This window comes from Ambystoma mexicanum, chromosome 2q (genome assembly GCF_040938575.1).
Source record: "Ambystoma mexicanum isolate Mex_15411 chromosome 2q, UKY_AmexF1_1, whole genome shotgun sequence".
Classification (NCBI taxonomy): Eukaryota; Metazoa; Chordata; class Amphibia; order Caudata; family Ambystomatidae; genus Ambystoma; species Ambystoma mexicanum.
The window spans coordinates 123,519,937-123,542,883 of NC_090924.1; the positions used below are offsets into that span (position 1 = coordinate 123,519,937).

At 49.7% G+C, this 22,947-nt stretch overlaps 1 protein-coding gene across 6 annotated transcripts in view; it reads left to right on the forward strand.

Annotated features, from left to right (window-relative positions):
- The window catches only part of METTL22 (methyltransferase 22, Kin17 lysine), a 711,415-nt gene that overhangs the window by 673,550 nt on the left and 14,918 nt on the right, over window positions 1–22,947 (forward strand). The gene's annotated exons all lie outside the window — the stretch shown is intronic.

Consider the following 22,947-nt stretch of genomic DNA (forward strand, 5'->3'; position numbering starts at 1 on the left):
ATGTGACACTGACATGTAGGAGGCTGATTGCCAGATGTGACATGGATGGCGATGTTATCACTGCGACAGATGGTGTAGATGTACAGATGCATGTATGTGTGGTGGTGTGTGTGCATGTGTTCTGCACTCCCCGTGTTGCATGTGACGTCAGGCTCACCTTCGGCTGCTCATGCTGTTGGTTGTGTATGGATGGTGCTGCCTGGTGCAACATTCCTGTTGATTTGCTCATGCGTGTGAGTTGAAATGACATGTGTGTTGGGGAGTGTGATGCCATGTCTGAAGTTTGATACTGCCACTCATGTACAACTGTCATGTGTGTATCAGACCATTGTACAGTGCCTTTATGCCTGTGTTCTATCTCTCCCTGTCTGCACCGTCAACTGATGAAGAGGGCGGAGACGGTGCTGTGGAGCAAAGCGGCAGGGATCGCACCGCCAGCCGGAGATGCAAGGCCCGGCTCCCATCCCATGTTGTCATCTCGTCGGGGAGTGAGGAGTCTGGTGCCGTGTCCGTGGCCGCAGCTGCCGAGGGTAGGTCCAAGAGGCGGAGGTCGGAGGTGGACTCCTCGGCAGCAGAAGGAGTATCTGAGACCCCACAGGGTCCGATGGAGGAAGATGGCACGGAGTCATCCAGGTTGGTGGGGGGTTTGGCTGAGGAAGAGGCCGTGGAAGGGACACACACTGGGTCTGGAGGGGGGATTCCACTGGTGCTAGTGGTGCAGTCCAGGGGCAGGGACAGGAGGCAGCACAGGCCGCCGTGGAGGTGCCTGTGTGTAATCCTGTCCCCGATCCTGTGACTGCATCATCCCGCACCAGCAGGGATGCCTACGTCCAGACCCGTTCTCAGGGAGGGATGAGCGCACAACAACTGGCCTTCCTCTACCTGCGAACGTGGCAATCCGGGACTGTGTTGAGCCTGTCCTGGATGGGATGGCGTTGCGTCAACGGGGCATGCAAGATGACCTGCAGTGTTTTCGTGAAGACTCTGCACGTCATCTCGGATGCCTCTTTGACCGCGTCGACCTACTAGGACGGGCCACCAGTGCTGGATTCCTCCATGTGCTTGACCTTCTACCGACCCCCCTCCTCACTTGAACTCCCTATGCGCCAGTCGTCCTCCGTGCCATCTTCCGGCCCATGTATCACCTGGGTACCCTGTGGAGCTGCCTCTGACCCAGCGGCCAGGCTGGTGGAGGACACATCCCTGCCACAGTCGGGAGTCGGAGGTCCAGCAGGGGTGGTCACACCAACAACTGCACCTCAGCAGGAGGAAGACGTGCAGGCATCAAGAGACAGGGCACAGGCACGGCAGCAGCAGCCTCAAGGTGGGAGCGATGATGGGTCGGGGCATCAACATCAGAGGGGCAGGCATCGGCCGGAGGGCAGGAGGACCCTGGATTGGGAGTGTCTTCCGTGTGGCATCGTTTGGGCCAGCAAATAGATGCGGAGCGGCGGCGGGCGGAAGAGGCACGGCTCACTATGTTCAGGGCGGAGAAGTCCATGCGCAGGGCGCTGAGGCGGCCCGAGCGCCTCGAGGCAATTTCGCAGGGAGTTGGAGGTGAACATGGCTTCATCCCTGCGAAACCTCAGGCCATGGGGCAGGCCCGCTTCCAGGACTTGGAACGGGAGTTTGATGATGCCCTGGCCCGGGAAATCAACAAGTGAGCCGTAGGACTTGCCCGCCGCCATTGTATATAGTTAATTAGTGTTAGGTTTCCTTTCTGGTTTTATTTATTTTGGGGCGCTTGGACAATGCCCCACCTTTTTGTATATAGTTTTTCATTAGGTAGGGTTTTTTGTAGGTTTCCTTTCAATGGTTGGGCTCATGGACTCTGGATTTGTACTTTTTATATAATTCAACACTGGATTTCACTTATTTTTTTTTCTTTTTTTTCATGGATCAATGGATTAGTCTTATTTTTTCACTTTGGATTTGTTTTGACGGACAGACACTTTGGACCCATGTGTTTTTGGATTGATTTGGATTCTGCTTTCACACATTTTTTGAAAAATATTTTGGACATGCAGCTTTTTCTTTATTATTTCCATTATTGTGTGTTTCATTTCATTCCCTTGCTTTTGTGTTCAATACATTTTTATTTCATACTTCAATGTGTGGTATTCTCTCTTTGGTTTCATGCATGTCACGATGTGTGTTTTCTCATTCACTTGCACCCATTGTGTGTGTGTGTGACGGACATGTGTTGATGTGCATACTTGCCATTTGGGATGTATCATGTGATGGGCATTTCAATGTGGGGTGGATGTAATACTTGGTTGTGTGTTTGGATTGGGGTGGCGTGGGGTGGGATTTGGGTGGCCATAAGGCCCATGATGATGGATCGTGATGACGTGTTTGGGGAGTGGGGGGGAGTCAGGGCCTGCTGGCAGGTGCCTGTCACTGCTGAGTGGGTGCGGGGACTTGAGCCGGGGCCTGCTGGCAGATGCCTGTCATTGCTGGGTGGGTGGGGGTGCAGGGAGACATGACTCGGGGCCTGCTGGCAGGTGCCTGTCACTGCTGGGTAGGTAGGTGTGTGGGTGGGGGGGGGATATGTGTTGGTGCTCACTAGTGCATGGTGACATGTGGGCTGGCTGGGGGGGCATGGCCAGAGGTGCAGGGTAGTCCCCTGTGGCGTGGCCTGCCTCTGCCTGCGGGGCATGGCCAGGGGTGCAGGGTAGTCCCCTGTGGCGTGGCCTGCCTGCAGGGCATGGCCAGGGGTGCAGGGTAGTCCCCTGTGTTGTGGGCTGCCTGCAGAACCTGGGGAGGGGGGAGAGGGCACACCTGGGAGGACCCACACTGCCAATTCGCGCGTGGTACTCCCCACGTAGCCCAGGAATACACGTACCCCGCTCGTCCAGCGTAATTGCGTGTGAAACTCCCCGCGCACCCCTCAGAATACACGTACCCCGCTCGCCCAAGACCTATCGCACGTGTTACTTCCCGTGCACCCCAAAATACATGTACCCCGCTCGCACAAGGCCTATCGCCTGTAAAACTTCTAGCGCACCCCCAATATACACATACCCCGCTCGCACATGGGCTATCGCGTGTAAAACTTCCCGCGCACCCCCAGGATACACATACCCCACTCACCCAAGGCCTATCGCATGTTGAACTTCCCACACACCCACAAAATACACTGCATCAGCCCTGTGAACTGGTGCAGGGTTAGCGCGGTTCTTTGCGCTGCATTGGGGATTTCAATGCCTTATCCTTGCGCAAGGGGCTTTCTTGGGGGTGTAACTGGCGCTGCGGGATGTTCTCTGCGCCAGCGCTCAAAATGGCTTTGATATTCCATGAATACGCGGTGCGCCAGAATGCTGTTTAGCGCACACGGTGGCGCACGCTCCCTCTCTGCGCTGCTCGCGTGCGCTGCCTCTGTGCTGAAATCTATGAATTACCCTGTTAATTGTTTCATAGTCGCTAACAAATGTTGCACATGTATACGCTTCCCAGTACATGACACTCAGTCATTACATATCTAGTCGTTTCGATTACATGTTGCAGACTGCATATGCAACATCATCTTTTATCAGAGGAGCGCTCCAATTTAGGGCCAATCACAGATAAAACGGCTAGATGGTTTGTACCAAACATTAAAGTTAATTTCCGAACATCAGGATTTGGGCACTGTAACAAATAAGGTTGTGCAATCTTATTTTTATGAACCACCACAGAGACTTCTTGGTAGGACTTCAACTTACTTGGGTGGCCATAATTAGAATTCCAATTCCAAAGATCAGCGTTATTACCAATGGCGTTCTTCAGTAGCTGGTAGGAAGCCCCACCATCATCTGTGGGTGCTGTAAGGAAGGCATGGCATCAAAGCAAGACATACAAGTGATCACTGTTCAAGCGTGTTCATTAAACTGTTAAAATGGGTGAGATAAACGCCTAATCTAAACCTAAATCTAAGATGGGAGCAAGCTACGACCATCAAATAATAATACAGTCCTAGTGGAATCTAGTCAAATCAAAAGGGCCTATACTAAGAAAAACCTATTGCCAGTCCTTACCTCTAAATACAAACTAGTGTGGGATAATGTTCACAAAGAAAGAAAGAAGTGTTCTCAAAAGGATAAGTTAGGATGTTATAGCCGGGGTCTCACTTCCCCACGTTTGAAGCGCAGGACAAGGTGGGACTCTCGAGCACAGCACACTTCTGGGGCTTCTCCGGCCTGAGTTTACAGTTCCTTTTTCTCCTATCAGTGCCTTCTGTGGCCAAGTCTCTTTATGCAATTTCTCTTGCTTCAGAGGGCCTGATGCATCACAAACAACAAACAAAAGTTCCTTCTGTTTCTCTTCACGCGGGTGATTACTCTTCACCTGAGGATCCCCCTCAGTCGGGCTCTGATCCCTTTCACAATGTCAGCCTCCCTCAGTCTGGCTCAGAACAACAACTCATTGTGGACATCCCTCAGTCGGGTTCACGTTTATTTATTTTATTTATTTGTTAATTGAATTTGTTGATAGCGCCTAGGACCCACAGGTATCACGCGCTAGAGGTTACGAAGTAAAAACGGTACATTGATAGAAAATATTTTACTGGCAAAGCGTCATGGGTGCATAAGCAAACATGGAGTCAATCATACTAGTTCAGTCGTACTTGTTGAATAGAAATGTTTTGATCTTTTTGCGGAAGGACATATAGGAGGGGGCTTCTTTGATGTTGGGGGGGGGGGTAATTCCAGAGGGTTGGAGCGATGACTGTAAAGCTGGATCATCCTGCTTTTTTCCTGAAGAACCTTGGGGTGTTTAGGGAGCTAGAGGAGGAGGAGCGTAGGCTGCGTGCAGTGTTTTTTTGTGATGCAATGGATGAGGTAGGGTGAGGCGCAGTGTTATGTAAGCAGCGATGGGTGCTGGATAGGATTTTTAACTCTATGCGAGCCTGGACTGGCAGCCAGTGGGCTTCACGTCTCACCTTGGAGATGTGGCCAGAGCGTTTCATCCCATATACCGCTCTGAGGGCGTTATTTTGGATTAGCTGTTGTTTTGTAAGGTTTTCTGAGGTACCTGCAAGGGTGGCGTTAGAGTAGTCGAGTTTGCTCCCAATGATGGCTCTGGCTAGTGTGAGGCAGTTGTCACTGGTGAGGAATTGCCTGGATAGATTAATGAGTTATGTAGAGTAGGCCGAGGATGAGGCGACTGCCTTGACGTGTTTGTGTATGTTGAGTTCGGCGTCACAGTATACCCCTAGAGTTTTGACATGGGAGGAAACAGGGGTGCTGTTGCCTTCGATGCAGGAGGAGGACAAGGCAGGCTCAAGGTGTTTGAGGCGATGGGGAGAGCCAACAATGAGCAGTTCTATCTTATCATCATTGAGGCATAGGTGGTGGTTTGCCATCCACGCCTGGATGATGCTGAAGATTTGGTTGATATTGTCAGTCGAGTTTGTTGTTGCCCGTGAGTTTGTGGAGAATCCACGTGTCATCCACAAATTTGGTGTAGGGGATGTTTAGCTTATCCAGTTGGTCGAAGATTGGCTTGGTGTACATGTTATGGAGTGTGGGAGACAACCAGAATCCTTGGGGGACGCCAAAGGAGACAGGGGTGGGATCTACAGATTCGGACCCAGCGAAGACTCTGGAGGTGCGTTCACAGAGGAAGGACTTCATCCAGTTAAGAACTGAGAGGTTGAACAGGTCTGTGAGGTGGTGGCATGGTGGCAGAGGATGTCGTGATCGAGGTCGAAAGCAGCCGAAAGGTCGAGTAAGAAGAGGATGGCAAGGTCTCCAGTATCACAGATGTGATCCAGTTGTATTTTAAGATCAAGGAGGGCAGATTCAGTGCTGTGTCTGGGCCTAAAGCCGGATTGTCTGGTGCCAAGTTGGTTGTTTCTAGGTGAGTTTGGAATTGGGAGTAAGTGGTGCGGTCGAGGATTTTCAGGAGATGGGGAACAGTAGTGATGGGGCAGTAGTTTGTGGTGAGGGTGTGGTCTAGAGTGGTTTTTTTAGGAGTGGTGTAACCCACACTACTTGGATGGTTTTGGGGACTGAGCGGGTGTTAAAGAAAGCATTGATAAATTTAGAAATGGTGGGAGCGAGGGGTTCTGCTCATAATTGTATGAGGTTGGCCGGGCAGATGTTGCCTACGCAGTTGGAGGCTTTGAGGCATTGGATGGTGTTGAGTACGTCCGGGGGAAGGCAGGGGAGAAATAAAAAAGGGAGTGTGAGTGAGGTGTTGGAAGGGGGTTCCTTGGTAGGGGGGCGGGGTGGATATTTTGGCGATAGTGAGATTGTGAGCTTTATTCATGAAGGCTGATTGGACCAGGGAGCACCAGGCCTTGTCTTTGGAAAATCTGGTAGAAGGGGGAGGGAGGGGCTGGGGTTTCAAGATCCTTGAGAATGTTGAAGATTTCTCTGGTGTTGGAGCTGGCTTCGCTGATGCGGGTGTTATAGATGCTGGCTTGGTGGATATAATGGCTTTTTTATATGAGGAGGCCGAATTGGAAAAGGCTTCCTTGTTGTGGGCCGAGGGATCTTTCCTGCCGAGGTGATCTTTGATTCGTTTCATTTTACGGAGTGTAATGAGTTCTTCGGTGAACCAGTTGTGGTGTCATTTTGTTAAATGAGATGAGGTTTTGAGGGGGCATGCATGTCTGGGGCTGTAAGGAGAGCCGAATTGTAAGTATTGAGGATGATTTCGGGGTCGGTACTACCTGGCTCTAGTTCGAGGGAAGTGAGAATGGTGGATTCCAGTGTTTCTTCGGTGAGTTTACGGGTGTGTCTGGCAGTGATGAGAGGTGGTTCATCCTTTTTTTTTTCTCAGAATAATGGGCATGGGGGTGATGGTGAACTGAATCATAGAGTGGCTGTCCAAGATGCAGGGATAGCGGCAGTGACTAGGGTGGGTGTGTTGGTAGATAGGATCTAGTCAAGGGTTCTGCCTTTGGAATAGGTTGGGGTGGAGACTGATTGGATAAGGTTCATCTCAGCGAAGGCTGTAGCGAGAACAGTAGATTTTTGGTATGTGGGGCCTTTGTAACCGAGCTTGAAGTTGCCCAGGAGTACTAATTTGGTTTTGGGTTTAAGTAATGGGGCGTTAAGTGCGGGTATGTCAATATCAGGGGAGCTGATCATGTTAGGTTGTCTGTAGAGGAGTAGGAGGTTAATGGTTGTCTGGGGTGGGGTTCTGTTTTGGCTAGAAGTTTGTATTCTGGAAGGGCAGGGAGAGAGGACGCTCTTATGGGGAGGGTGGTATTGGTTATAATGGCAACTCCACACCTGCTGAGCCAACTTTGTCGGTTCTAAGGATGGCATAGCCGGGAGGTAGAGCAATGAACAATGTTGGACCAGCAGCTATGCAGCTATGTTTCCGTGAGGGTGAGCAGGTCGAGGTTGAGGTCCTGTATTAGGTTGTGTACATCAAGTGCGTGAGCACAGATAGAACGCGCGTTGTTCAGGGCACAAGCAAGGTGTTTGGGTTTGATGGTGGGGTCGTGTGGTTTGGGGGGTGGTCTTCGTTGTGTGAGCATGTGAGAAGGGGCCCGGAGTGGAGGGGGTGCCGGGAGGGGTAGCGGGACTCCGCGGGATCGCGGCAATGGGCCGCGAGACAGAAAACGCAGCCCCGTCCCACCCGTTCTCCCCAGGACTCGGGCCGCGACATGAAAAGAGCGGCCCCCTCCCGCCCAGCCTTACCTGAACCCGCCAAGGGTAACGCCGCGGCTTGCAGCCCGGGAGACGGGTTGGTGACGGCGAACCCGCGGGAAACACGGGCAGTCACGGAGAGCCAGCCCACACGGCCCGCCGAATGTCTCTCCCCACCAGGAAGGGAGAGACGGCTTGCTCGGCGGGGCGGTCCGCTCTGGAACGGCCACAGAAACAAACACACATGGCGAGAGGGAGAGACTTCAAAAGGGGGGAGGGACTCACGGGATGGAGTTGCCTGGGAGCGGGACTCTTCTGGCAGGCAGCAGAATCAGCCACTCTGGGAAATCACGGCAGCCTTTAAAGGAGGCGGGACATGGCAATACCAGCCAATGAGAAGTCTGATTGACAGGGAAGCTTTCCATTGGGGGGGAAGCAAGTCACTCACATCATATAAAAGCCCGGGAACTAATCCAGCGTTTGTTGTTGGTTTTCCTAGTCATACGAAGAGGACGAGGAGAGAAGGAACAACTGGTGGGCCTATCCGGACAACAAGGAGACTTAGGAGGGTTTAAATCCTGTACCTGGAAGACTGCCTAAGAGTGGAGGAACTCTCAAGGAGTTCATGGACTATATTTTCATTAGTTTAAAATCACATGAATAAAGTATAATTTCAGCAACCCAAACCCGGTCCGGGTCGTGATTCCTACATTGGCGACGAAGGTGGGATTAGCGACAACGCGATGGAGACCCTAATTAAAACCCTGACGGATGGCCAACAGCAGTTGCAGCAATTAATACAGCTGCAAACACAACAGGCAGTGGCTGATCGCCAGGCGTTCCAGCAAGCCATCCAGTTACAGGGCACCCTACAGACCACGGCCCAGGACAAACAACATGAGAACATTATCAGGCTCACAGATGCAGTAACCAGCACGAGGAACCAACCCATGGTGCCGTCCACCCTGCTCCAGAAGTATAAGGAGGGAGAGGATCCAGCCTTTTTCTTCACAAGTTTTGAGAGGATTGCAAGAAATGCGCAATGGCCGCCTGAACGCTGGGGACAGTATGTGGCTCCCTTGTTATCTGGGGTAATGCAGGGTGCATATCAGGCTGTGAACCCCAATGGTAACACTCCCTATGGGGAAATTAAAGCAGCTGTACTGGACCGTCTAGGCCTGAATGAGGAGGCCTATCGCCTTCAGCTAAGGGACACCAAGTTAAGAAACGGAGAGAGTCCCAGGCAGTTATATTACCGCATTAAAGATCTGACAGAGAAGTGGATGCAATCCCCTACACCAGCCAACCAACCCCTCCTAGATAAAATAATCCTGGAACAGTTCATAGACGCCTTGCCGAGCCCAATGCAAAGATGGGTTAGGCAACACCACAGGCCTACATTGGCGGAAGCCGTGGACATTGCATCGGCTTATCAAAAGGCCGCGTACAGTCGCTTCCCCTCAACAAGTATACCAGGAAGGATGACGTCGCCGAACTTTGAACATCAGATACAAAAAGGCCCAAAAGTGGCACACACCAGATGGAGGCAACCGGAGGAGGTCTCCAGGAAACTAGAAGAAAGGAAGACTGGATACGAGGAGAGACAGCCACCCATAATCCCGGGAGTTCGACAACCCCAGTGCTTTGAGTGTGGTGAATGGGGTCACATTGCCCGGTTTTGCCCCAGAAGGAAGACCACAGAACCTATGGAAATTGGCTACATGAAGCCACACCCGGAAGTACGTAACCCTGGTCCATACATCGTGGATATAAGAGTGGATGGACGACCGACCCGGGCGCTGCTGGATAGCGGAAGTCGACAAACAGCCATATCTCCCACCGTGAGTAATAACCCTAATTTACCTAACATTTCTATACCGATAAAGTGTATACATGGGGACATTAAAACATACCCGATGAGAGAGGTACAGATAGAGGTGAACCATGAAACCACTCAATTAAAGGCTGCCGTCCTTCCTACCCTACCCACCCCAGTGGTCATGGGAACTGACCTACTCCACTTTAGTAAAGCACTGGATGAAGAAAGGGCGAAGAGCAACAGAACCTCGAACATAGGTGACTCTAGAAACCCACCCGGACATAAAAGACGGAATAGACTAGAGTGGTGCCAAGCCAGTTACATGACCCGACCCATTAACTGGCAACCCGAGGATCATGAGGACTCCCTGAGGGGGGAAACCCTAACTGATCCCACCCTTCGGGTAGCCCGTGAGAGAGCGGCCAATGAGAAAGATCCAGACGTAACAAAAGGACCTGGCTTCCTGTTCCGTCATGGACTATTGTACAGAAAATATAAGGCGGACGATGGGACTGTAAAGGAACAGTTGATATTACCAAAACCCCATAGAATGGTCATAATGCAACTGGCACACAACCACCCCTGCGGCGGACATATGGCCTCCCTGAAAACGCAGCAGAACATACTGAGACGGTTCTACTGGCCAGGCATATACGGTGAAGTATCCCAGTTCTGTAAGGCGTGTCCCACTTGCCAGCTAACAAGTGGCGTTTTACCAGCAAAAGCCCCTTTGCAGAAAATGCCCCTTATTAACGTTCCTTTCCAGCGGATAGGCATGGACATCGTTGGACCGATAGAACCCGCATCCCGTGGATACAAGTATATACTAGTCATTGTTGACTATGCTACGCGGCATCCAGAGGCTTTTCCCTTGAAGGGAACATCAGCCCGACAACTATGCGACCAGCTCATTCCCTTCTTCGCAAGAGTGGGCTTACCCTCGGAAGTTATCACAGACCAAGGGACCAATTTTATGTCCACCTTACTTCGGCAGGTATGCGAAAGACTGCAGATACATCAGTTACGCACCTCGGTATACCATCCCCAGACCGATGGCCTTGTCGAAAGGTACAACAAAACGATCAAGAAAATGATACGGAGAGTGACCGGGTCCGATGGGAAGAACTGGGACCGCATATTGCCCTTGGTCTTGATGGTATTACGCGACACCCCACAGTCGTCTACCGGTTTTTCTCCATTCGAGCTCCTTTTCGGAAGACAACCCCGAACCATCTTGGACCTTGTAAAAGAAGAATGGGAGACTTTGGATGAGATCTCTTTAACAGAGCACACCGAAGAGTTGAAGGAACATTTGACAGCACTCCGCTCGATGGCCGAGACGAATCTGGGACACGCACAGACAAACCAGGAGAAAAACTATAACAAAGGAAGTCGGATGAGAACTTTCCGAATGGGAGACCAAGTACTAATCCTACTACCCACCAGTACTAACAAGCTATTGGCCAGATGGAGAGGTCCTTATGAAGTTAAGGAGGTACTCAGCCCTGTGACGTATCGGATCCACCAACCCGATCGTGCCACACCAGACTAAGTATACCATGTGAACCTGCTAAAAGCATGGAACGCGCCTGTATTGGTAGCCACAATGGATGCCGGTGAGGATACCTCAGAACAAAACGTGAATCATGAACAGGGCAAGCTAGAAGACGTGCAATGGGGAACCATCTTGACTCCTTCCATGAGGTCAGAACTTTTGACCAGACTGTCTCCCTTTGGAGAAGCGTTCTCGGCCTTACCAGGGAGGACCAATTTAATCGAACACGAGATCAAAACCGATCCCGGACAGATTGTTAGACTAAGACCCTATCGTATTCCAGAAGCACGAAGGATGGTTATCCGAAAAGAAGTAGAAGAGATGCTCCGTATGGACATAATTGAACCCTCAACCAGCCCATGGTCATCCCTGATAGTGTTGGTACCAAAGCCCGATGGTACTATTAGATTTTGTATGGACTACCGACAATTAAATACGATCTCCAATTATGAAGCATATCCTATGCCACGAATGGACGAGCTGTTGGAAAGGCTAGGATCCGCCAACTTCCTAAGCACGCTTGACCTAACTAAGGGTTATTGGCAGATTCCCTTGAAATCCACGGACCGGGAAAAGACTGCCTTTACCACTCCCCCAGGTCTATACCAATTCAAGGTTTTGCCATTCGGGCTACACGGTGCACCAGCCACCTTCCAGAGACTGATGGATGTCATACTACGTCCCCATGAGAGTTATGCTGCGGCTTACTTAGACGACATCGTCGTGTATAGCACGACCTGGACAGAACATGTACGCCACTTGGAACAGGAGGTGTCTGAGTTGTTTAAGGCAGGCCTACACATTAATCCGAAGAAAACAGTGATAGGGGCACACGAGACGAAATATCTGGGACACTTGGTAGGCGGAGGCACGATACGACCGCAATTCTCGAAAATCCAGGCCATCCACGAGATTCCCACTCCATCCACGAAGAAACAGATCTGTGCCTTTTTGGGTTTCATAGGCTACTACCGTAGATTTATTCCAGATTTCTCCTCGGTGGCAGCTCCACTAACTGACGCTTTAAGGAACAAAGGGTCTCCCGATTTGACCAAGAACACCGCTGCTTTGGAAGCCATCGATGTCCTAAAGCAGAGGATCACCTCAAATCCAATACTTCTGTGCCCCGACTTCCATAGACAATTTTTTCTTCAGACGGACGCGTCGAATCAGGGGCTGGGAACAGTTCTTTCACAGGAACAAGGGGGCGAACTTCAACCCGTCTGTTTTGTGAGCAGGAAGCTCGTACCTCACGAGGAGGCCTATTCCACTATTGAGAAGGAGTGTTTGGCCATCAAATGGGCGGTAGAGACCCTCAGGTATTATCTCTTGGGTCGCTGCTTTACGTTGTATACCGACCATGCCCCCTTACAGTGGCTCGCCAGACATAAAGATACCAACCAGCGGGTACTCAGATGGTTCCTGTCTCTTCAACCGTTCGATTTCCTTACCTTACACAGACCTGCGGGTTTCCAGCTGGTGGCTGACTATCTGTCCCGGAATCCTCCCTTGCCCGATCGGCCAGGGTTTGTGATGGGGAGATGTGAGAAGGGGCCCGGAGTGGAGGGGGTGCCGGGAGGGGTAGCGGGACTCCGCGGGATCTCGGCAATGGGCCGCGAGACAGAAAACGCAGCCCCGTCCCACCCGTTCTCCCCGGGACTCTACAGGATCGCGGCAACGGGCCGCGACATGAAAAGAGCGGCCCCCTCCCGCCCAGCCTTACCTGAACCCGCCAAGGGTAACGCCGCGGCTTGCAGCCCGGGAGACGGGTTGGTGACGGCGAACCCGCGGGAAACACGGGCAGTCACGGAGAGCCGGCCCACACGGCCCGCCGAACGTCTCTCCACACCAGGAAGGGAGAGACGGCTTGCTCGGCGGGGCGGTCCACTCTGGAACGGCCACAGAAACAAACACACATGGCGAGAGGGAGAGACTTCAAAAGGGGGGAGGGACTCACGGGATGGAGTTGCCTGGGAGCGGGACTTTTCTGGCAGGCAGCAGAATCAGCCACTCTGGGAAATCACGGCAGCCTTTAAAGGAGGCGGGACATGGCAATACCAGCCAATGAGAAGTCTGATTGACAGGGAAGCTTTCCATTGGGGGGGAAGCAAGTCACTCACATCATATAAAAGCCCGGGAACTAATCCAGCGTTTGTTGTTGGTTTTCCTAGTCATACGAAGAGGACGAGGAGAGAAGGAACAACTGGTGGGCCTATCCGGACAACAAGGAGACTTAGGAGGGTTTAAACCCTGTACCTGGAAGACTGCCTAAGAGTGGAGGAACTCTCAAGGAGTTCATGGACTATATTTTCATTAGTTTAAAATCACATGAATAAAGTATAATTTCAGCAACCCAAACCCGGTCCGGGTCGTGATTCCTACAGAGCAGTAGGAGGGAGGGCCGGCAAGTGGAGTGGTAGGGTTTAGAGGGTGGGGATGCTATGGGTGTTAGTGTTCAGGATCGAAGGTGGAGTAGTCTGGAGGGGCCTCTGCAGGTGAGATTGAGGGGTTTATGCTCGGAGGAGGTTGTTTAATGAGCAGTGTGGGGGTGGGCATGGGGGTTATGGTAAGTCTAGATGCAAGTCTGTATGGGTGAGTGGTGCCCAAACAGGGAGTCGAATTTCTAGCAGTGAGTAGCGGTGGGCTTAGGTGAAGTCGAGGTGGGCTGGTGACGGTAGTTAGTATGACTGAGTGAGTATTGGTGGGGGGGTTTGGTTGGGCCTGGCAGCGTAGTAAGTCTATTTGTGAGATTGGTGTAGTATTCCGGAGTGCCAATCCATTTAAGGGTAGGTAGGAGGTGTGAAGGGGGTGGCGCGAAAGTGTTACACAGAGCGTGGGGTAGTTGGGAGGGGGGGTTGAGGGGATGTAGGGAGGTAAGCATAAGCACCGGGTAACTTAGGCAGCATTTGTCACCAGAATGCAGTTCAGTTAGCTTTTCAATTCCCTGCGTGTCAGACTTTCGACTGTACAAAGGATTTTGACTCGACCCTTGTATGACCACTTTGACATCCCTTTCTGCCCTCCCCTGGGCCTCTTGGTTCTTGTAGTTTTCTCAGTTCAACACTTCCTCCTAGTTCAGGAGCGGGGCGAGTCTTTCGAATGAGCACCGAGGCGGCGCCGGACCACTCTAACCCTAATACCTCGGTTGTTCAAAAAAGACCTTTGTCTATTATCTTCTTTGTGTTACAAAAATGTTGCCACTGCAACTATGAGCTTAACACAGTCCGGTTTACTATAAGTTTCTGCCGACTCACCGGCTGTGCTGAACTCGTTGGCCTTCCTTTTGCTGGAGTCAAGGACGTTATCACAGCTGCAAGCTCTTTTCCCCGCCCTAGCTATCAGTGCGGGAGGGCCCTGTGCAACGTTGACATCTGCCAAACCAATCGCCAGCTGCAATTCCCGGTCTTAGTGTACCTTTATCGAAGGCTTCTCGGGACTGGGTTGAAAAGGGCAAGGGCAATTCCCTTCTTGTTGTCCTTTCGATTTCCTCTGCCTTTCTCCTTCGTTTGAACTGCTGTCCCGGAATAGCTGCTCCCTCGTGCTTTCAGCCTTGCTTAAAGTGTTCTCTCGAGCTCTGCCTTTTATCCCTGAGGGGAAGGGAAAGGGCTGTCAGGTGTGCGTAATTATTGACAATTCCCTCAATCTGCCTGACCCTTGTGTTGGGACATGTCAGTTAAACGGCTCTGGTTTTAGTCTGTTGTCTTTCGTGGTGTGAGAAAGTGTTCATGTAGGAAAAGGGGGGGATAGAGCTTTTACATATCCTACGGGGTAGGATGGGGAAAAGGTGTTATAAGGAAGGGTATACCGCGTCTCACCCATCGGCGTCCCACTTCCACTCCCTGAGCACCCCCCCATCCAGGTGATTGTCCCGCACTGGTCCACGCCCTGGAACTGGATCCAATAGCGTTGCCAGTGTCCTGGCCACCTGGTTGACAGGGACTAGTGGGTGATACACCTTCAGGTGTCTCACAGTACCCACCCCACCAATTAAAAAAAAGCTTTATTCAAATTCTCGAGTGTGTGATAATTATCAGAAGTCTCAGCATTGAAATGTTCATCCATCACGGACAGCAATGAGCATTTAGGAGAAATAGCTTTAATATAAAGATCTGCACGCCTTTTCAGTGCCATACTACGGAGGGAAATCAGTCCCAGTTCTAAACCAAGATAGACCATTGGGACAGAAGGGGCGAAATTTCAAATTTTACGCCAAAATGTACCCTCTAATATTTTTAACCAATGAAGATCTTTCAATGTCAAGGCTTCAAGACCATAAAAAATGGCTGGCAAAAACTGGCAAAAACTCTGCATAAAGTGTAAGAATGCATGCAAGACTGAAACTAGCAGTCTGCCTCACAAAGTTATCAAAGATTATACAAAGCTGGACAGCTTTTTTTCTTTTAGAATCAACCAGCTCTGCATAGTCAGCCGTCTTACTTATCTTAACACCCAAATAGGTATAATTATCAACATACTCGATGATACCAGTCAATGAAATCAATACAGGCCTATTAATCCGTTTTCAGGCAAACTGCATAGCCTTGGTCTTTTCCATTTTAATCAGAAGGTTATTCTCACCAGCGTATCTCCACAATTCATTCACTGACCTGGACATTCCCATTAATGTGTGATCAAATATGACCAGGTCATCAGCATACGAAAGCACACTATATGTTTTCTGCCTGTTTTGTGAGGGCAATTTTCTACTGCACTCAGTCTAGCAGACAAGTCGGCAAGATAACAGTTAAATAACAAAGGTACCAACACGCAACCTTACTTGACTCCTCTATTAGTTTGCACAGGTGCAGTAGTCGGGCCTTCACTACCTAACCTAACCTGAACCACTGTGTCTTCATGCAAATGTTTTACAATATGTAACAAGTCCAGTGGGCAATCATTTTTCTCCATCATTTCCCATAATACACTACAGTTGACACTATCAAAAGCAGCGTGGAAATCTACTTGCACAACATATAGAACCGGGTTGCCTCTGCATCTGGTTTTGATAGTCAATCTGTCCATCAATCTAATATTGTGGGAAGTGGCTGAACAGGGCCTAAAAGCAGTCTGAAAAGTATCTAAAGCCTGATTCCTGTCAGCCCAAAGCTGAAGTTCTTTTAAGACAAAAGAAGCAAAGATATATCCAGTCACATCAATCATAGACAACAATCTATAATTTGCCGGCATCATGTGAGGGCCTTTTTTGGCCTTTTTTGAATACAGGGATCAGAATAGATTGATGCCAAGAATCGGGTATAATACGAGCAGCACAGATTTTACCATATAATATTTTCAATATCTCAGACCACATCACTGGATCACTTTTGAGTACAACATTAGCCAGTCCGTTAGAAACAGAGGGCCTGGAGCTCTTTCATTTCAAAATAGCATCCAAGACTTTTTCTGTCAATAGAGACCAGACATCTGCACCCTTACCACTGATAGAATTTCCACTATCTTTCAAAAAACAAAACGCTTCCAGGACTCCTCACTAATAGGGTTGGTCACAAGATTATCTTTAATGCACTTAGCAGTGCCCAGCAGCTGTCACATAGACATGGCAATGCCATTTCTCAGCACTGCAAACATCCGCTGCCACTGGGCATTTTCAATAGAGTGCTTGCAAGACTAATTTCTTTACCCTTTTTAACTTCTCCTAGGTCCAAATTACACGATTACCTGGGTAGTTTATATCAACATCACCTATCTTAGGGATGGACTGCCTGTGAAGGTCAAAATGGAACATGAGAGACAATACTGCATGATCACTGTATTCATTGGCATTAATAACCAAGCCATTAAAATATTGCAAAAAATCATAGCTTCCAAAGAAAAAGTCTAGGATTGCCATATTTATACCATTACCCCAAGTATAGCCACCAGGACCATCTCCTTTAGTTCTTCCATTTAACGTAGTGAGTTCCTAATCGCTCCAGCCATTATCTTCCTTGACAATTCGTCGAAATCTTCTGAAGTAACCCACTCTTAGCAACCACAAATCCACTGGCTGCACAAGTTTGATTGTCCCTACACCTCGCGTTAAGATCTCGCCCCCACCCCCAATAGAATCATCTCCTTGTTATGGCCACTAATCCAACTTGTCAAGATGGCACTGATACTATCGAAAATCCCGTCAGTGAGTGCAGCGCCATGGGGTACTACACATTAACCACTAATAAACAACAAGATGACTTGCCAGAACCAATCTGCACTTTCACGGCTAAAACATGTCCTACTCCCTCAGGTGATTTAATACAAGTAGAATTTAGAGTACCTTTAATTCCTATTATTTAGCCTCCACTGGGACGCCCAATCAGGCCTTTTCCTGCAGGTTCTTGGAACACATTATAACCATCAACATCTAAGGAGATGTTAACCAAGTCTCTTGTAACAAAAATATACTATTTCCCAAGATTATATCAAGCGATTCCTTTTTGCAAATGAAATGTTTATATCCACGAGTGTTCCAAGAAATTATCTTAACTTTTCATCGTCTTATAGTAGATCTAATGGGTAAAAAGTTCATGAGCCAGTCCCATCCACGTTCTTTGTCATTTTTCCCACCCTCATTTATTATCAAACTTTTGCTACTACAAGATGTTTTCTTTGGAGCAACTGTACGATTGCAACAACATACGGGCCTCTCAGAGTGGGCAAGCTTAATATCTAAATCATACCCCAATTTCAAAAGATTGATTCATTATCATCAGGGCAAAGAAGCTGTGTCTGCCATATAACAGTGGATCCAGATAATTTACCTTCTACAGACTCCAGTTGTTCGCCAATTTCAAAGTCACTATTATTCAGTACGAGCAAAGATGGTATATGTTGAAATCGCTGTAATAAATCAGACCGATTTATTCTGTTTTTACTATGACTCGTTATAGTAAAAGTATTTGTGTCAAGGCTCGGACCTACACTTTCCTTAGGTCCCATTGATAAACCTACAGGGACACCATGATGCTTTTCAACTAACTGGGGCTCAACTTGTGGTTCATTTTCTTCCAATGAGGAGCCATTACTTTCCGTTTCGATAACAGACATATCTTTGAGGCTTTCCTCTTCTTTTCCTGGGACTGTTTTTTCTTTAAGTACCCAACTAGTAAGCGTTCCTGTGGCTTTTGTAAGCCTCTTCTTTCGAAGATTCTCCTTCTTTTACTTTTTTGAAGCATTTTTAGGCAAGGATTTGATGGTGGAATTTAAAGGATCAGCTCTCTCTTCATTCATACGATGTTTTGCTCTTAATTCTCATGACGCTTTAACGGGCGGCGCTCTTCCATGTTTGATACAATGCAGAGGTATCACTTATCTCGTCAGTTTCTTTGGTGGGACTGACAACCAAATCTTTAGGCGATTCTACTGGTTAAGGGGACAGAGAACCATGTTTGCCAATCATTCTCAGTACTGGCAGCATTTCAGTCCGTCAGCAGGTCCACTCAACACTCGAAAGGCGCTGTGCTGCAGTTATGACGGATGCCCAGAGATAACGTATGGGCGTCTTCATTGGTGTTCAACCGGATTTCGGGGGACTCTATCCCAGGTGCGGCTTCAAGCGGCAGGTTAAACTGAGCTGCGTGGTCGCTTGACCCACACCCCACAGGGCTAGCAGAGGTTGCAGTGCTGCATAGTCCGACTTAGAGGTAGTGGCACGGGGGTTTAATGACTTGCTTCCTCCTTTGGTCCTGAGGACTTCAGTGCAGTGCTGACTTGATTACGCTCCGCTGCTGTGATGGGAGTCCTGGCTTTTGAGGCCTTTTGAATTGCAGCCAGTGAATTAACTTGTGCAGCAGTGACTCGTTCTGCTCACCCAGAGTTTCCCCATGTGCTGTAGTGGGGGGGATCCGCTTGCTCGATGGCTCGGTGAGAACCTGCTCCGCCGATTCCCAGTGCGGTCAGTATTTACTGGGTTCCGGACTACATATTCTTCCCAGCGGCTAACTAGGCATCGGCCCCCGCCCACGGGGAGACCACCCCACCGTGCAAGCTGCCTTGGGAGCCACAGCGGCTTCCTCCCTCAGGCGATTTACCGCCTGCTCCTCCGCACTCTGCACCTCATGCTTTGTGCCCCGGAGCACGGGATGTATGCCGGGTCTGTCTGTTGGAATTGGCCAGTGTTCTGACTCACCAGCAGCGTTCCGGGTGGCTGTTATTCATCACCCTCCGCGCGTCTCCTGTCTGCCGGGTTCCAGATCGCAGGCTTTTTGTTAATGCTGCGTGTTGTTACTGCTGTCAAGCACCCCCATTCAAGTCTCTGCTGGCGGAGGACTCTCTGTGCTGCGCAGTATGCACCGTCTGGGGCAGAGGAGCTCCTGCTCTTTCGCCCCTGCTCTCCCACCTCCTGTGCTTATAATTTCAGCTTGGAAGGCGCTGAGGTGTCTCACTCCAGAGAGGGTTCTGCGAGGCCAGCAGGGCGCCCCACAAGTCCACTCATGATATTCCTGCCGTCTGGATTAGCTGCTGGCTCGGCGGGTCCGCCATTTTGGAATTTGCCTCGACCTTCCGGCCCAAGTGCACTTTCTCGATTATCATTAGGAACGGGGATGATTTGCTGGCTCAGTGTAACCGAGTGTGCTCCATATCTTCATAGCACGGTTGAGCTGCACATAGCACTTCTGCGATTCCGTTTTCCGGTAAAAATGCGGTCGATGGTGTGCCGGGAGCTTCTAAGGAGCCATGCTGAATGCTACGGCTCCAAGCCACATCCCTTGGAACAGGATTTTACAAGACCCCTTTGACCTTTCTTCGCCTCTTCCCAAAGGCCGTCTGGTTACAGTAGGTCCTACCTTCGGGTAATCGCCCAGCGTCCCTTGCTTGAGCACCCACGTGGTGCCGTACTCCTCTGTTGCTGGTTTTCCCCTTTTATCAGTGTATCATTAAGCCTTTCAAAGTTCAAATTAGCTATTGGCTACTTTTCATTCAACACAGTTTGGTTTCTTATCGATTCTCCCCACGACCCACCAGCTGTGATGAACCGTGTGCCTTTCTTTATCCTTGGAGTCAAGGTTGGTACCACCGAGACCAGCGTCCTTCCCTGGCTTGGTTAGCGGATGAGGGTCTTGCGTACCATAGACATCTGCTGCAGCACATGATAGCTATTGTTCGTGGACTTATGTTTCCTTCTGCGGAGGTTTCATGGGGCTTGCTCAGAAAGAGCAAGGTCACTTCTCTCCTCGTCACCCTCTCGTTATTTGCCGTCTTTCGCCTCCACTTGAACTGCCGTGCTGAGTTAGCTCTCACGTAGTGCAGTCTGCCTTGCTCGTACTGTGCTCTTGTGCTCCACCTTTTATCTCTGTGGTTAAGGGAAAGCTCTCCCGCGTTCATAGTCAAGGCGGGGAGAATCATTTGCCTTCCGTGGTACTGTCCTTGGCTCCTACAACAAAGCAGCATCAGTAAAGTCGGCGCAGGCGGTGAGTTGCAGAGATTGATACCGGTCTGTGTGCAAACCAAGATTGCAAGCAGCAACATTGTATAAAGAATATTGAAGAGACCAGTGTATGAAGCGTATGTGGCAAGCAACGCAAATATAATTAAAGCAGCAGATGAGTGACTGAACTTGGAAGCAGAGATACAATACCATAGACAGAGTGGTCCAGCACCACGTGGTGCTCATTCGAAAGTCTCTGTTAGGTATCCAAATAAAAAGATGATAAATGTTAAAAGGAAAAGAATTGTGAAATCAAAGTGGTCCTGCAATGGGTCGAACCAAATCCCGTGCACATTCGAAAGTCTTCGATACTTGTAAATAGAAATTGGTCCAAGCCCAGCCGAGGGAGACTAATTGTGTTTTAAAGGGATCTGAGCCTGGATGAGGGGGGGGATCAAAAGTAACAAACATTGTGCTAAAGGGAACTGAGCCCGGCTGAGGGGGATCCGGGGTAAATAGTGAATTACCTGAAGTGAATACTTGTGAAAATCTAAAGAGGAAAATAATTTGTTGTTTGTTTGGTTGCATCAGACCCTATGAGTGAAGAGACTTTGAGAAGCAAGGAGACTTGCGCACAGAAGGACCTGATCCTAATGATTGGAACTGTATCCTCGTGCTAAAGAAGCCAGAGGCTGTGGTCCGCTCTAGTGAACCGCCTTATCCCATGCTGAAAACGTGGGGAAGGGTGGCCAATGGCCTGCACACCTTGACATTTCATTTTATGAACACTTCTTTCTTTTTCATTAAACTAGTTCTCACGTTATTTGTATTTAGAGGTAAGGCTTGGCAATAGGTTTATTAGCATAGGCCCTTTTATTTTGACAAGACACCACTAGGACCACGTTATTATTATTTGATGGTCGTAGCTTGCTCCCATCTGTAGATTTAGGATTAGATAGGCGTTTTTCAAACCCTTTCTGAAGCTCAATAAATACCCTTTAACTGTGGTCACTTGCGTCTGTCTTACTGTTTATACCATGCCTTCCTTACAGACGTCGGCAATAATGCTAAGAAGGCAGGCCTATTTCAAAACCTCTGGTTTTTCGCCTAGTGTACAACTTAAACTCCTAGACATGCCCTTCGAGGGCGATCTTCTGTTCGGCCAGAAAGCCAACGATTCTTTTGAGAAATTTAATGAATCCAAAATCGCTGCTAAATCTTCAGGCCTAGCTGTGCTGCCAGCCAAACCTGCATTAAGTTTCGCCTCTAGGACACGGGGCTACAGCCGGTATGCTCCTTATGGCAGGAGATCGCAGCTCCCATCGGCCAGGCAAGGGAAGAAGCGATTCTCATGTCCGGAAGGGGCAAAGGGCTTCTAAAGGCCAACAAGCAGCGTCAGCGGCAGGGGTTGACTTAGCCTCCGAAAGCTGCTTTGATTTCCCCTCTCACAACGCGCTGGTTGGTGGACAGTTGACAATCATTTGCTCCAGTGGCAGGGAATTACTTCTGATGCCTGGGCTCTTCAGCTCATTCAGTGGGGTTATTGTCTGCCATTTCTATGACCGCAACCCGCAATCCAACCAGGACAGGAGCTCCAGGAAGAACTGAGAGCCCTGTTGTTGAAGGGCGCTGTGGAAGAGGTACCGCCTGAGCAGAGATGATCAGGTTGGTATTCCCGGTATGTCCTGGTACCCAAGAAGGGAAGAGGTCTCGGTCCCATTCTGGACCTCAGAGCCTTGAAAAGTTCCTGAGCAAAGGCAAAATCAGGATGGTGACGTTGAGAGAGATTCTCCACACTCTCGAACTACAGGACTGGCTGGTGTCAATAGACCTACAGGATGCTTATTTCCATGTGTCGATCGATCGGAAGAACAGGAAGTTCCTAAGGTTCACCATAGGGGATATGCACTATTGGTTAAAGATGCTCCCCACCTCCGCCCCAACGGTCTTCACCAAGCTCATGGCATTAGTTGCGGCTCACCTCAGGGGATCCGGGGTCCACGTATTTCCTTATCTGGACGACTGCCTGATCCGAGGGAAGTCTGCTGTGCAGGTTTTGTCCCATTTAGAGGACACCTGCTTGCTGCTACACAGGCTGGTCTGCTCCCTGAATTTAAAGAAGTCCCAAATGATACCAGTCCAGAGGCTCCAGTTCTTTGGGGCAGTCCTAGACACCTGGGTTGGAAAAGCCTTCCCTCCCGAAGAGTCGTCCCCTTGACACAAATGGTCGACTTGTTTCAGAACCATGCCACTCTACCAGCAGCTTCTTTCCTCTGCCTCTTAGGTCTCATGGCCTCCTGAATTTTTCTAGTGCCAGGGGCCAGATTGTGCATGAGGGGTCAGTGGTCACAACACCTTGTTACTTTCTCTCAGGGTGTCCGCATCACTGGTCAACGACCTGTCCTGGTGGGCGGACCGAAACAGTCTTGTAGCGGGATAACCCTTCTGGCCTCCTTTACTTCAGACCCGAGTGGTAACGGATGCATCTCTCTTAAGGGTCGGGGTGCCCACTGCGAGGATTTGCAGGTGAGCGGTCTTTGGTCAGCAACGAAAGCCAGGTGGCACATAAACAGAATGGAGTTGTGAGCCTTCAGGCATTCACCCTGACCCTGCAGGGGAAGCA